Source organism: Schistocerca nitens, chromosome 11 (assembly GCF_023898315.1).
Source record: "Schistocerca nitens isolate TAMUIC-IGC-003100 chromosome 11, iqSchNite1.1, whole genome shotgun sequence".
NCBI classification, from domain to species: domain Eukaryota; kingdom Metazoa; phylum Arthropoda; class Insecta; order Orthoptera; family Acrididae; genus Schistocerca; species Schistocerca nitens.
Window position 1 is genome coordinate 188656917 of NC_064624.1, and position 8229 is coordinate 188665145.

The window sequence follows — 8229 nt, forward strand, 5'->3', positions numbered from 1 at the left end:
CTATATGTTTTCTGAAGAATTTTAGAGTCTCAAGAATGTAGAGGCAAGGCAGTGTAAGGATTTCTAACTTTCTGAAGATGGGTTTGCAGGAGTCTCTGGGTTTGCTCCCATTAATAATCCTTAATGCTCTCTTCTGGATTCTGAATGTGCTCAGAGCAGTTGGAGCATTTCCCCAGAATATTACACCATATTTTAGGTGGGCTTGTATATAAGCGTAATATGCACTGGTTAATGTTTTCAGGCTAGTACATGTTTTCAGCACACTCAATGCATAACAGCCAGTACAAATCCTGGCATTTACCTTTCCTGTATGTGTATTCCATTTCAGGTTATCTTGAACCCACAGACCTAGGAATTTGAAAACAGTGTTGGTATCTATTGACTGGTTATTTATAGTGACAGATGGCTGAGAGGAATTTGCATTTTGTGTTGTATGGAAATTCATGGAAGCTGTCTTTTTGGTGTTGATGGTTAATCTGTTGATTTTTGCCCAGTTGCTGAGTTGATCAGTAGCCACGTTCACAGCTTTTTGCACCGCCTCTGTATTCTCCCCTTTGAGGAGTACAGTTGTGTCATCAGCAAAAATTATTGTTTTGTGTGCATCAACATTCAGGCTCAAGTCATTAATATACAGGAGGAAAAGTAGGGGTCCCAATACTGAGCCCTGTGGAACACCTTGCTTTACAGTTTTATTACTTGATAGTATTTCGGTTATTGAGTTGCTTTGTCTATTAGTATATTTCATGCTGACTCTCTGCGTCCGATTGGTTAGGAATGTAGCAATCCAGTTGTTTGCAATTCCTCTGATACCGTAGTGTTCTAATTTTTCCAGTAATATTTTGTGGTCAACAGTGTCAAAAGCCTTTGACAGATCCAGAAATATGCCTGTTGTGGGTTGTTTTCTATCTAACAGTTCTAAAAGCGTATTTATGCAATCATATACTGCAGTTTCTGTAGATTTGTTGCTTCTGAACTCATGTTGAGCTAAACTTAGTAAACCTTTTTTTTTCAATTAAGTCCATCATTTTTTTGGACATTATTTTTTCAAAAACTTTAGAAAAGCAGGATGAGATTGAGATAGGCCTGTAGTTATTCATATCTTTATTATCACCTTTTTTGAAGACAGGAATTACTTTAGAAAGTTTCAGAGCTTCAGGGAAGATACCTGCCTGGAAAGAACAGTCACAGAGGTGAGTTAATGGTTCAGCAATTGTGTGTTCACAATTTTTGATTACAACTGCTGGGATACCATCAATTCCAGCTGAATATGAATTTTTTAACTCTCTGAGGGCTTTTGCAACATCATTTTCAGTGACTTTGGTAATGAAAATTGACTCTGCACATGTGTGATATTTTTTGTTTGCTGGTTGGTAATTTGTGTTAGGATTATTTTGGACCAGTTTTTCAGCTATGCTTGTAAAGAAATTGTTGAATGAGTTCACCACTACTTCGGGATTAGGTATAGATTCATTGTGGAGTTTGATTTCTATGTTCGTATGTGAAGCTTTCATTTCCCCTCTTTCCCTTTTTATGATATTCCACATTGCTATTACTTTATTGCTCGATTTGTCAATGTACTCATCATTCTGCATCCTTTTTGCTTGTCTTATCACTCTTCTTAGGATACATGTGTAGTTTTTATAGTATTCTGTTAGTTGGGGGGAGTCACTACTTTGTTTACATAACATGTGGAGTATTCTTTTATGTTTGCAAGAGATTTTTATAGCTGGTGTAATCCAACTCTTGTTTCTATTATTATTTATTCTTACTGGTTTTTGCGGAAAGGCCTCTTCAAAGTGGTGGATCATTTTGTCAAGAAATATGTTGAATTTCGTGTTGACATCTTTGACTGTGTACATCTCTGTCCACTTTTCTTTACTAAGGAGGGCATTTAGCTTGTTCAAGTTCTCTTGGGTGAAAAACCTTCGTAAAGTTTTAGGTGGGGCTGGGTTTGGGGTATCTTTGCTAACATCGACCTTTAGAATGACAGCTTGGTGGTCACTGAATCCTGCATTGTATACTTCTAGAGTTGGGTTAAGTTTATTTCTATTTGCAAAAATTTGATCTAGAGCTGTCTTGGATGTAGGTGTTATTCTAGTGGGCTCGTTTACAAGGCCATGCAGATTATAAGTTTTTGCAATGTTAATCAATGTTTCCCTATTTCTGTTGTGGGTGAGAAAGTCTATATTAAAGTCACCACATATAATCACCTCCTGTTTCCACTGACTTATTTTGGATAAAAACAAGTCCATTTTTAACAGAAAATCATTAATACTACTGGAGGGGGGACGGTAGATTGTAGCTACAATTAGATTTAGATCTGTAAGCTTTATGGCTGCACATTCAAAGATCTTATCTGTTCCTATTTAATTCAACTAAGTACTTGGGTGTAAAAATTACGAACAACTTCAGTTGGAAAGACCACATAGATAATATTGTGGGGAAGGCGAGCCAAAGGTTGTGTTTCATTGGCAGGACACTTAGATGATGCAACAAGTCCACTTAAGAGACAGCTTACACTACACTCGTTCGTCCTCTGTTAGAATATTGCTGCGTGGTGTGGGATCCTTACCAGGTGGGATTGACGGAGGACATCGAAAGGGTGCAAGAAAGGGCAGCTCATTTTGTATTATCATGTAATAGGGGAGATAGTGTGGCAGATATGATACACGAGTTGGGATGGAAGTCATTAAAGCAAAGACGTTTTTCGTCGCGGCGAGATCTATTTACAAAATTTCAGTCACCAACTTTCTCTTCCGAATGTGAAAATATTTTGTTGAGCCTAACCTACATAGGTAGGAATGATCATCAACATAAAATAAGAGAAATTAGAGCTCAAACAGAAAGTTTTAGGTGTTTGTCTTTCCCGCGCGCTGTTCGGGAGTGGAATGGTAGGGACATAGTATGATTGTGGTTCGATGAACCCTCTGCCAAGCGCTTAAATGTGAATTGCAGAGTAATCATGTAGATGTAGATGTAGAACTTATGACTGTATATTCGTATGATGCCACAAAAATTTTGTGTATTTTGTCATGACTTTATGCAGTTCTTGTTGTGGTCTTCAGTCCTGAGACTGGTTTGATGCAGCTCTCCATGCTACCCTGTCCTGTGTGAGCCTCTTCACCTCTGAATAACTACCACGACCTACATCATTCTGGATCTGCTTAGTGTATTCATCTCTTGGTCTCCTTCTATGATTTTTCCCCCTCACGCTTCCCTCTAATACTAAATTGGTGATCCCTTGATGTCTCAGAATGTGTTCTATCACTCAATCCCTCATCTTGGTCAAGTTGTGCCACAGATTTCTTGTTTCTCCTGTCCTGGCCAGTAGCTCCTCATTAGTTAGGTGATCTCACCATCTAACCTTCAACATTCTTTTGTAGCACCACAGTTCAAAAACTTATATTCTCTTTCATGCACATTTCACTCCCATGCATGGCATCACTCTATACAAATACCATCACAAAAGACTTGCTATCACTTAAATCTATATTTCATGTTAATAAATTTTTCTCCTTCAGAAATGCTTTTCTTGCCATTACCAGTCTACATTTTATATCCTGTCGACTCCAACCATCAGTTAATTTGCTGCCCAAACAGCAAAACTCATCTACTACTTTAAGTCTCTCATTTCCTAATCTAATTCTCTTTGAATCACCAGATTTAATTCAACTACATTCCATTATCCTTGTTTTGCTTTTGTTAATGTTCATCTTATATTTTTCTTTCAAGTAGTATCTGTTACATTCAATTGCTCTTCCAAGTTCTTTGCCATCTCTGACAGAATTACGATGTCATTGGTAGCTCTTAAAGTTTTTATTTCTTCTCCCTGAACTTTAATTCCTACTCCAAATTTTTCTTTGATTTACTTTACAGCTTGTTAAATGTGCATATTGAACAACATCAGGGATAGGCTACTATCCTGTCTCACTCCCTTCTCAACTGCTGCTTCCTGTTCATACCCCTTGACCCTTATAATGCTGTTTGGTTTCTGTACAAGTTGTAAATAGCCTTTTGCTCCCTGTATTTTACCCCTGCTACCTTCAGAATTTCCAAGAGAGTATTTCAATCAACATTGTCAAAATCTTTCTCTAGGACTACGAATTCTAAAAATGAAGGTTTGTCTTTCCTTAACCTATCTTCTAAGGTAAGTCATAGGGCCAGTATTACCTCACATGTTCCTACATTTCTCCAGAACCCAAACTCATCTTACCCAAGGTCAGCTTCAACCATTTTTCCCATTCTTCTGCAAACTATTTTCTGACCATTCCATTAAACTTATAGTTTGATAATTTTCACACCTGTCAGCAACTGCCTTCTTTGTAATTGGAATTACTACATTCTTCTTGAAGTCTGAGAATATTTTGCCTGCCTCAAGCATCTTGCACACTAGATGGAAGAGTTTTGTCATGATTGGTTCTCCCAAGCTATGAGCAGTTCTGACAGAATGTCATGTTCCCCTGAGGCCTTGTTTTGACTTGGATCATTCAGAGCTTGGTCAAATTCCTCTTGCAGTACCACATCTCACAGCTCATCTTCATCAACGTCCATCTCCTTTTCTATAATAATGCCTTCAGGTTCATCTCCCCTGTACTCCTATACTCCTTTCAGCTTCTTCTTTGCTTAGGACTGGTTTTCTGTCTGAGATCTTGATATTCATACAGCTGCTTCTCTTTTCCCTGAAGGCCTTAATTTTCCTGTAGGGGTATCTATTTCCCCTATAGTTAATTCTTTTATCTTGGCGGTTCATGCATGCCCGCCCAGACGCGGGAGATTGCTGTGTTGCCAGTTGCACGTGCCAAGAGAAGCAGCGCCATAGTATAGTTCGCAAACTTACATTTAGGGGGGAGCACGCAGTTTATGAAGTAAAGCCGCCACCACCACATTAACCCTTTCGCTGCTACAGAGATGTGCCCCGATTTTGTCATTACTGCACTGTTCGCCTGTGCACACACATGGTGTTTCGACTGCTTTGACGCACTTTGTCATTCAATTTCACAAAAACTATTTGGCCCAGTAATTTGATTTTTGCACATCTTCTTGATTGATACCTTCATTATTGTGAAAAAGCGGTTAGTGAGAATGATACAAACACCTTTCCTTGCTATCGTCTGAATTAGGAGGCTTATTGCTTGTTTGGTTTAATTAATTAATAGAATATGAAGCAATTGGTATAAAGAATGCTTTTTCCAAACTTTCTATAAAAGAAAGTCTACCATCAAGACATTGCTTTTGTTCAATTACTTTATTTATGACTGAACGTTTCTAAAACTGAAGACACTCATCCGTGCTCTGCACTGCAGTCGAGCTCTGGCAACGTCATTCTCTGTTCATTGGCTGACTGTGTTTTGTGACGTCAGATGTGCAGAACAAACCTAAGCTTGGCCGCCATCATAAATGACGCGCACTTTAGTGAAGTATGATTCTAAATCCTTATATTTGTTCTCTAACCATCCCTGTGTAGCCATTTTGCAGTTCCTGTCAATCACATTTTTTGAACATTTATATTCCCTTTTCCCTATTTCATTTGCTGCACATTTAAATTTCCTTCATTCATCTCTTGTTTGTCCAAGGATTTCTACTAGGCCTCTTCTTTTTGCCCATTTTTTTGATTCTCTACTTCCATCACTAATTCATCTCGTAAAGCTACCCATTCGTCTTCCACTGTATTCCTTTTCCCCTGTTTTATTCCATTCTTTCTTAATGCTCCTTCTGAATCTCTCAACAACCACTGGTTCTTCCAACTTATCCAGGTCCCATCTCCTTAATTTCCTACTTTTTTTCTTTTTTTTCTTTTTTTTTTACAATTTCTTCAGTTTTAATTTACAGTTCATAACCAAACATGAGTGGTCAGAGTCGATATATGCCCTTTTAAATGTCTTACAGTTTGAAATGTGGTTCCTAAATCTCTGTATAACCATTATATAATCAATCTGAAACCATCTATTGTCTCCAGGTCTCTTCTGCATATACAATCTTCTTTTATGATTCTTAAATCAAGTGTTAGTGATGACTAAATTATGCTCTGTGCCAAATTCTACTAGGCAACTTCCTCTTTCATTCCTTTTCCCCAGTCCATATCCACCTACTATTTTTCCTTCTCTTCCTTCTCCTACTATTGAATTCCAGTTCCTCATCACACTTAAATTTTCATCTCCTTTAACTATATTAATAATTTCTTTTATCTCATCATACATTCCATTCCTCTCTTCATCCTCTGTGAAGCTAGTTGGCATATAAACTTATACCACTGTGGTAGACAAGGGCTTCACATCTATCTTGGCTATGATAATGAATTCACTATGCTGTTCATAGTAGCTTATCCACATTCCTATTTTCTTATTTATTAAAGCCATTCCTCCATTACCCCTATTTCACTTTGTATTTTTAGTCCTGTATTCATCTGACCAGAAATCCTGTTCCTGCTGATACTTCACTAATTCCCAAAGGATCTAACTTCAGCCTACCCATTTCCCTTTTTAAATTTTGTAGCCTACCTGCACAATTAAGGGATCTAACATTCCTCGCTCCGACCTGTGGAATGCCAGTTTTGTTTCGCCTGATGATGACTTCCTCCTGAGTAGTTCCCATATGGAGATCCAAATGGGAGAATATTTTACCTCTAGAATATTTTACCCAAGAGGATGCAATCATCATTTAACCATACAGCAGAGGTGCATGCCCTCAGGAAGAATTATGGCTGTAGTTTCCCCTTCCTTTCAGTTATTCATACTACCAGCACAGCAAGGCCATTTTGGTTGATATTACAAGACAGACCAGTCAATCATCCAGACTGTTGGCCCTGGAACTAAATGAAAAGGCTGCTGCTTCTCTTCCTTAACCACACATTTGTCTGGCCTCTCAACGGGTAGCCCTCTGTTGTGGTTGCATTTATGATATGCCTACCTGTATCACTGAGGCATGCAAGCCTCTCCACTGCTAGCAAGGTCCATGGTTCATGTGTAGTAATGCATCAGATGCCAGTAAAAAGCTTTCAGAGCTTGAGTCTAGTGATCAGTACACCCCTATTAGAATCAATTTCCCCCCTATGTATTTTAATTGTGAAGCTGCTACTTCAAAGCAAAATTCTGTGTGATTTGAGATCTATTGTGGAGTGTAGTCCCCTACCTTTGTGTTTGTATAAATTGCTAAGGCCCCACTTTTACCTTCAGAGTGTTTTGTAGAGTACAGATGTAGCTGTAGATATTGGGTACTTCAGCAGCTAATGACACATCTACTTCTTCTAATTTTTTTAGCTGCACATTGAATATTTTGGTGGAGTATTTTTAAAATGTTCTCTTTTCTTAATCAATTGCTGTATTAGTTATCACACTTTTTTCTTATCTCTGAATTTTCTAGACATTTATTAAAGGAGTAATGCATTTACATTACTACTTCACAGTATATATATTCTCTCATGAAGTTTGTTGTGAATAATATGCTGTAATTCAAAAGGAACAATGATGTAAATAATTACAATTCCAGAGGGAAAAAATGACATTAATGTTGTCTTCAAACAAAAAGAGGTGCACAATGCTACAACCAAAATTTTAAATCATGTGCTCAGTGATATAAAATATCTGACAGACAGCAAAGTTAAATTTGGAAAAATATAAATGTAAAATAATAATAATAATAATAATAATACTGAAACAGTGTCTCCTTGACAACTCCTATTCTGTAGAAGACTTTCTGTCTTTATAATCTATAAACGTTGGTAGATAGGGATTATCAACTCAATTTGTATTTTAAAAAACTTGTAAATGGCCAGCATATGGCTCTATTAGTGAACCTGGGAGTGCTTGCGATTGTTAAATATGTGTGAGAATTGTAGATATGTCAAATCTCCTCCTCCCCTTCTCTCTGTCCATCTCCTCCTCTTCTCCCTCTCTCCATCCATATCCTTCTCCTCCCCTCTCTCTATCCAACTCCCCTCCCCTTACTCTCTGACCTTGAGACTTGTTTATGGTTACTGCAAACAAAACCTCGATTGGGAAATTAAGACACTTAAAATGAATGGGTAAATCAGTTGGGATCATTAACATGAGGGGTGCAGGAGAGCCCACTTGATCTGCCGGACCTGTGCAGACAGTAGCTTCAATGACAGTATTTCTCATAGTTTTAACCTGTGAATGGGTCAGAATAGAAAATTTCAGATGACTCAAATTCTGTAGTAGTATTCTAATCATTAGTTGATAAGTCACAAATACTTCATTGCTCTTTTCTATA